The 8,349-nt window shown below is 35.5% G+C and overlaps 1 long non-coding RNA gene across 1 annotated transcript; it reads right to left on the bottom strand.

The window, feature by feature from the left end:
- Nucleotides 1-7,176: 7,176 nt before the first annotated feature.
- Nucleotides 7,177-7,978, bottom strand: LOC148036369 (uncharacterized). The gene is made up of 3 exons (XR_015690935.1): nucleotides 7,824-7,978; nucleotides 7,541-7,609; nucleotides 7,177-7,455 (listed from the first exon to the last, which is right to left on the bottom strand). It is a non-coding gene; the product is annotated as an uncharacterized LOC148036369 (long non-coding RNA).
- Between the last annotated feature and the right edge of the window lie 371 nt (nucleotides 7,979-8,349).

The raw sequence follows: 8,349 nt of genomic DNA, 5'->3' as shown, positions 1-8,349 counted from the left end.
GTTTTTAGGAATGGATAGAAAATAGTATTGGGAAATTCTAGAGCATTAAAGTCATGTGCAAGTTTAGAGACCTAGGTGGGCAAAATAGTTGTAAGAAACTACAATGGACAAGTAAGGAAGGTTTAAATATATTGAAAACTATTTTAATTGGAAGTGGATTAATGGTGACCAATGCATCTAGAATGGACTTTGATACATGGGAAGGGCCCCTAAAAATTTCAGTCGGCGCATCGAGGTTCGTATGCAGAAGTTATGGGGTTGGAAAGGGTGATGTCTGACTAAGACTACATGCTGTAAAGGACAGTGGTAGGCTGCACATAAAATTTTAGGGGTCGATAGCTTTAAAATGTGATCCTCATGTCTTAATCAAAGTTATATATCATGATTAACCGTACATTTTTGTATTTTAAACCTTGTTGATTCAAGTTATAGTTTGGAAGATGCAATGCAATTTGTTATTGAGTGGTCCTATACAATAGTTTTCTGATCAAAATGAGATTGAGTTTGATGAATGTAAAATGATACATGTAATATATACTTTGAAAATTTTGATTGTGACTGACTTGAAGGTACTAAGGACAAGAAAAAGGATCAGGGGATGCGACAAAAGAGATAAAAAAGTGGCCTATATAGTGGAGAACCTGGGCAAAGATGAGCATATTGATAGAAATGAAAAAGCAGAAGATGAGTATGAGTCAATGTTACAACTTGGGATCTCGCATGATCCAAAAGTATTTATAGAAATTGGGCTACTACAAAGATTTTCTAAGCTATCATTACTAAGGATGGATACATAGAGTTATAGGCTATGTGGGATGTTTGAGCTTACAATGCCTCATCGTTCAGGAGGGAGTACTTGGCTTAGTTGTATGCTTATGAGGATGACAAGGATTTGGATCTTCTATCATGGAAGGTTCTTTCACCCTGGTGGTAAGAAGGTTATGAGCATGATATTTTGGATGATGCAAATATGGGTATTGGATCCCAATGGGCTACCTATGTGGCACCTCTTGAGGATGTGCAGGTTGAAAGGGGGTGGATGTCATGGGATGTTTAGCATAAAGCGTGAAAGTAGGAGATGTACTATCATGTAGATGAATTTATACTCTGGCTATAGACTAGGAAGTAGGAGGCTTCTTGCTTAATACACTTCTCACACTTGCTCATTGTCATGGTAATATGAGACAGTCATCACTCATACTTAGTGAAGTCTTGGAAGGTTATGATCGTGCGGCTTGGTATAATGGTTTTTAAGTCACTTACACAACTTGTTCAAGAGGCTAGTAGTGTAGAGTGAATAATGAATATCAAGAAGACCATTTAGTATAGATCTAAGGGCACCAATAGGACTGATTGGGCTTGTGCTATTAAACATGGCCACAAAGATAAAGGAGATGGCATGCTAACTAGGAGAGGACACAAGGGAAAGATGGGGGAAGGAACCAAAGAAAGTAAGTGAGCTCATTGCTCATGCATTGGTAGAGAGGAAAGAGAAGAATATTGGGACTATTTTGAATAGGGAAGATCAAGGGAAAAGAGGAAAACAAGTAGTCTTTACTGAACATCATAATCTATTAAGCTTTTCTCTTAATCTAGCAATTGATTCTTGGTCTCTATCATTGGGAAAACCTTCATTTAACATCAAAGGAGTGTTTTCTGTGGGTTGAGAACTACATGTGGGATGCTTTTGTCTATGTATAGCAATGAGAAACAGAGTAGCAAGCTGTCCTTTAACTTCTTCACCTCTTACAAGAATTTGGATGTAATCCTTCACTTGGTTCTTGGTCCCAAACTTCAAGAAAACCTTCCTTGATCATCAAAGAGGAGTTTTGATAGGTTAATGCTCTTTAAGTGGTCATTTTTTGGCTATGAATAATAGTCAAGAATAGGGCCACATGCTATAACTGGATTTTTGATGCTCTAACAAGGTATCTTTGCTCGTCTACCAATTGGAATGTGCTCTCTATCAATGATAGATATAGTCTAGGCAATAAAACTCAGTTGGATTTGGGGAAACATCTATACCATGTTTTGTTGCTAAAGTGTTTGAAGGCTCGTATATGGTATTTTCAAGGATTTATACAATCCATTTCATGTGTTCTGTCCACATGGGTGCTATCTATCATCTACCATCAGTAAATTGATGTATATATGAGATTTTCAAGTGTTACTTATAGTTTTCAAGTTATGTTCAGTAAAGATTATTCATGTATCAACATGCATATTGAGCCATAGTCTCAGTTTTGTTGGGCTATCATCCCAAGTGTGTGTATGCACCTTTATCTTGGGCATATCTATCAAATGTATCAGATGTATTGTATTAATTGCACTGCTAAGACATAAGAAATGAAGCCACTGGGTTTCACCTCTATCTATCTCCATTAAGTCTCCAAATTCTAAATTTTCTTCCCTTCTTCTGATTCTTTCTCTAAATGTCCATACACCCTTCTATCTCATACCCTTGCAATGAACCTTGAACTCTACATGCTTTGACAATGTTAGATACTTTCCACCAATACTTTCTTCACTCTTTACCTTGAGAAAGCCATGACTTGGTTGCTCATTTGATAATATAGTTGATAAACTAGAATCTATTTTATTTAATCAACATGATAATTACTTCGAAGTACTATATCACCTTTTCTAAGTTGTGCACTCTAGCACCATAATTTCTAGCACATCCCTTCATGGTAGCTTGTTCTACAAATGGTGTTATATTACCTAAGGCTGACAGCATGTGTCATTACTTTTTAGGTACAACCTTCTTGAGTTCTAGTTGGAGTCTTTGTATTAGTTTTGCATATATATTAGCATATTTGACATCACTATTGATTTGTATTTGAAAAATCTTATTGCCTTTGAACATATGTTTCTTTGATTAAAACATCTAAACTTAAAAATCCAAGTCCTCCCCTTTGCAAGTATGCCATAACTACCATCAAAATATAAGGCCACATCCAATGTATGGTAATAAATCCATTAGATCAATGTAGCTCTGTTTATATATGCAAAATCAAATTCTTGCATATCAAATAGCCATTTAAGTACATTGTGAGGGATCTAGGAGCATTATGAGAAGATCTTAATGTTCAGGTAATTAGAAAGTACTACAAATGGATTATAAACGAGGTAAGACTTATCACTTCTATCTCTTCACAACATAGGCAAGCTCTTAGAATGTTATCTTCTCTTTGACCTAGTTATTCCCTAACTTGCAATTTCCATCTTCTAATAGCATAGACAATTTTCCAAACCAGTAGTTCCTCTTTGAGTTAGGCCTTCACTATAGACATGATATAGTGAGAATTGTCACCTCTATCTACTAATAGCATTCTTTTGTATGTGAGATATGCCTCCTCTAACTTGTCACTTACCTCTCTTAATAGAATGACCAATCCCCAAACCAATAACTCCTCTTCATGCTAGTCCTTCTTAAATCCCTATAGTCTAAACTATAGTAGATAGCCTCACATAAGATAAGCCTTTACTATCCTACCTTTGGATGGATCAAATTGCATGTTTTTCAATGCTAAGGCTAACATAAAATTGCGCTTCTAATTTGGCTACATTAGAATGGATAATTTGGATACATTAGAATGGATAAAACACTCAATTTTTTTAAATCTACATAACTCAATTCTTCTTCTACCTATGTCCATGTGAAAGTACATTTGCACATCCAAAGAATGCACATGTTTAGGTAGCATTTAAAAAACTTTGAAAGGTACCATCAAGTTACCTTAGCTTCTATATTAGGTTAATTGCCTCCTTTGTTGACTTTGGAGAACACAAAACAAATAGAGCCTCTATCTTGCTCAATTTGAGAGATTCCATTAACACATAGCTCATGAGCTAGCAAGACTACTTCAATCTTGCAATTTTAAGTATATCAAGGTTAAGACACCCACTATCCTAATGACTTCTTAAATAACTTCACCTAGCCTTTCAATACAAGAAGTTGTAGCATGTAGAACTATAGACAAACTATAGACAAGTATCCTCCACAATAACTACTAAATAATTTACTAGGAAAGGGAGAAAATGTATACTTTACCCATCTTTTGAAGCTCATGTAGACATTGATTGGTTTGAGTGCATGACTTTTAGCAAAAGATGGACATTTTCCTTTTATGTTTTGGAGAAATCGCAAACAGAAATAACACTAATATGTATCAGAGACACTATAAAAGCACATGATTAGCCAGTAGATCAAAATCTTGACCTAAAATGGTGGAAGGTCATTGATTCTTAGATCCTCCACTTTCCATTCTTCTTGAGTTTGATGAGAAATAGAGAGAACCACTCTAAGTCATCAATAGGACAAGTGGAACTTGCATCCAATTAATTTTGGCCTTCATCCTTAGAGTACATTATCCTATATGGTTTCATGCCTCCTTTGGTTCATGCAATAGATCCTCTAAATTTTTTAGTTCTTATGTGATGAATTATGCTTGGAGTACCTCCAACTTGGTAATACTAGTGATCATCTTTGATATTTCTAACCATAGGTAGGTAACTATATGTTTCTCTTTTATCCCATCATAACAAACTCCATTATGTCAATAAGCTTAGGTAGAGGTACTAACCTTGTAGCCAAAATGAAAATTAAACATGCTTATACTCCTAGAAACTTCACTTTACAAGTTTAGTCATTTGTACTCTAAAAAATGTCCTACTATCATTTTAAAATTGATCTATAGTATAATTTCTTCCTTGACGGCATTTTGACTCCTTAGCCTACATATTGTTTAATAATTTATCCATGGATCCAACCACGCATGGTCAGAGTAATGCCTTTGACATAAAATAAGTGTATTGTCCAAAGTTGCTTAGCTCAAGCCTTTCTTTTATTTAGGCTAGTCAATGCCATTCTAAACTCATTGGCAACCCAAAACAATAACTCTTATGAGATTTCCTTTTATTTTTTTTCCTCTTATTGGTTTCCAACTTGTCCACAACATGTTTTCCTTTCTTGGCTCTTGCTCCACTTTGACAATCTTATTTTGGAGCTTTCCCTCTTGTTTCTTCTTTGCCATTACATATACATTGTCCCCATCATTTCTAAGCTAGTTTTTATCAAAATTATGTTAGTAGGTTCTTCATCTTTCATGCTTTCAAATTGTGTTTTAGTAACTCAACTTGTCTTGGCTCTTATTGATGTCTTGGTTCCTATCTGGAATGTTGAATTTCTTTACTAGTTACTAAAGAATGCATTTCTCCTTCTATAAATTTAGGATAGGGACAACCAACCATATTATGTATTTTTTCTCCAGAGTTAAAGTATTGAAATTCCTCCTTTTTGTTTCCTAGAGGTACCCTCTCAGTCTGTCTACCTTGAGATAACACAATTTAATCATATCCATGCATAAATGTAGGTTTTCAAGCTAGTATTGCAACTTTAGGAGCAAATAAGTATCTTATTTTATGTTACCTTGTTGACATTCAATGTTAACAAGTTGCATAGTTGTAGGTTGGCAAGTTTATCTTGCACCTTTTGAAGTACATAACCATATATGATTTTACTACGTTTTTGTTCAATGTTATTGAGTACTCTTGATTGGATTGCACATAACTACATTTTGTCTACACCTCCTATCATTCCCTATGACCACTATCATCTTGCCATTTTTCATCCTCTTATAGATCTTTATTTAATTTTCTTGCTCATTATCCATTACTCTTTATTTTAATATCTTGCTCATCTATCCATTACTCTTTAAATTTTGTAGTAAATTTAGATCTTCTTCTCCAACATCTTGATAATACACTCAAGATCCCTCCATGTGTTCTTTGGAGCTTTCTCTTATAGTATAAATGACTGTCAATCCAACTCTAATCTAGTTCCACTTGGTATTCGTCATTTATGTCAAGACATTTCGCCATAAGTGGCAAGCAAACCAATATTGTATCGACGTATCATTCTTAAATTATAAATATCTTACTAAAGTAGTGCATTCCAACTTTCATAAGAGCCAAAAAAAATATCTTTATTTTATCCACCTAAAAGGGTTGGTACCTAACTCTTCCAATGCTTGAGCATGCATTAGTATTACCTTCCTATCCCAAAACACTTCTTATGAAAAGACTAAGGTGGTGATTATAGTAGAGGTACCACTCTATGTAGAGTGAATGGGTGGCTTACCTATGCTAACCTCCAACAAAATAATGCAAGGAAAATTGAATTACACAAAATTGAAGGTCTTGATATTTCATATGTTATAAATGTTTTGATAGCATCCTTCTCCAAAGTTGACAAAGAAGGTGAACAAAGCATCTCCATATGAAGGTCTTTCTAATGATACATCATATGAAATATGTCAGCATTTTAAAGAAAAAACAAATCTAATGCCAATTTGAACTCTTTATTATCATTGTTTGCAAGTTAACGATGTTTAACAAGTTCAAATTTTTGCATATTTAAATATTTGGTCACATGGGGAATTTAGAATAAACGTAGGTGGTCCCCTAATGTGTACTCAATTTATGATTTCAATCAATTAATTAAGTTGATCTCTTCACTTCAAGATCCGCACATCCATAGGTTTAATACCACAAATGTGTACTCTAATTCACTTTACTTATGTTAAACAAAACTTTCATACATTTTAGCACCCTTGAGGGGGAAAACTTGCCCCTCTAACTATTCACTTTACTATGTTAAACAAAGTTCCCATCTAAGTAATCGTTCAAGGGGAAAACTCACCCCTTTGATTTCGCAAGTTATTTAATGGCAATATTCGGATGTTGATCATTGAAATCAAGGTAGCAATTAAGTTGTGAACTCCATGTATGGTTTTGGATCATTCTAGCCAAGTTCTCACTTCAAATGAATAAGTTACATATATCACTAATTGTTCTATCTTGAAATGTGAAGGCCTTGCAATCCAACGTTCAGGACAAGACAATCTCACTTCACGATACAACCTACTTGAGTATCACAAAAACCTTCTCCTGAAAGAGGAGATACACAAAACCTTCTCAAAAATAGAGAACAAATATTTCCCGAAATTTACTTAAACGTTAGTCTATAGACTTTGTTTGAAAGAATTTGCACTTTTCGACCATCCAATTATATGAAACACAAATAAACACGCAGGCAAGCGCGCACATACACACACTCTCTCTCTCTCTCTCTCTCTCTCTCTCTCTCTCTCTCTCGTGTTGGCACACCTACTATTGTGAATTAAAGCCAGATTAGCCCATTAAAACCTTATTGAGTGAATCTAATTGTAGCATCATCACCATAGCGATGGAGTACAAGTCAGATTCATGATTTTGATAGGCATTTGCGTCGCTAATATACATATACATATATACGTATCCGCGCGGTATGGCTTCACTGACTTTACTAAACGGTACCGACAAGCTAGCTAGTGATCGTAAGGAGCCATGCGGCGGCCAGCTCCAAGCGCCACCAGGCCTTCCTGGGCCATGGCGAATGGCTGAGTGCAGAAGCTGTCAATGCGAGGATTCCAAAGTCAGTATGTATACGTACAGACACACACATGAACATACAGACAGACAGACAGACAGACAGAACCTCAAATGAGCCTCTTCCATGGCCAGCAGATCCTTGAAGGATGAATCATCCAACGCTCTCTTCCCACACCTGCCCAATTAGCCATAGTACAGCTTATATCGCTTTGCCCCTACATCTACTACTCTAAGCGCAAAGGTTCATAATATCGATTTTTGCCAGTATGCAGTTATCATTATAAGGCCAGTAGTTACCATTAGCGATCATAACCGGTAAGCACATGTAGTTAACTTGAAATGAGTAACTATCACATTCACGTACACAACTAGTCATTCATCATACTTACTTGCATCCACTGCCACATGCGCAATTCGCTCCGCATGAACAATCACCTCCACATGAAGACATTTTGATCAATTATTGTTGATGTGTGGACAATGAAATGAGAAACCTTACAAACTCAAAGGGTTCATGACATGCAATGTGCAATTGCTATCTCTTTTTATAAGGAAACTCCTTCAAAAACTTCAATTGCATGTTCTAATAATTCAATAGTCACTGGGACCATAGAGGTGGGACCTTGTAACATTTACTAACTATACTTTTCCACAAAGTCTTCAATCATACTCCCTTAGAATCAATTTGGGGCCACTTCAAACAAAAAGACAACCATTTAATCCAAAAGGTTTGCTTATATATTCTAGAGGAGAGAGTTTTAAGGACTTTTGTTTGTTATTACATAGTTAAGCTTACCAAGACTTCAACATGTGTGAAAATCTCTTGAAGTCCCTTTATGAAGCTTGCAAGTTCCTTAATTAAGCCTTTATGGAGCTTGAAAGTTCCTTAATTAAGCTCTGGTAATAGGCCAATAG

This window comes from Lygodium microphyllum, chromosome 5 (genome assembly GCF_053477565.2).
Source record: "Lygodium microphyllum isolate KBCC chromosome 5, Lygodium_microphyllum_v1.1.10, whole genome shotgun sequence".
Classification (NCBI taxonomy): domain Eukaryota; kingdom Viridiplantae; phylum Streptophyta; class Polypodiopsida; order Schizaeales; family Lygodiaceae; genus Lygodium; species Lygodium microphyllum.
This window is presented reverse-complemented; position numbering and strand designations above follow the sequence as displayed.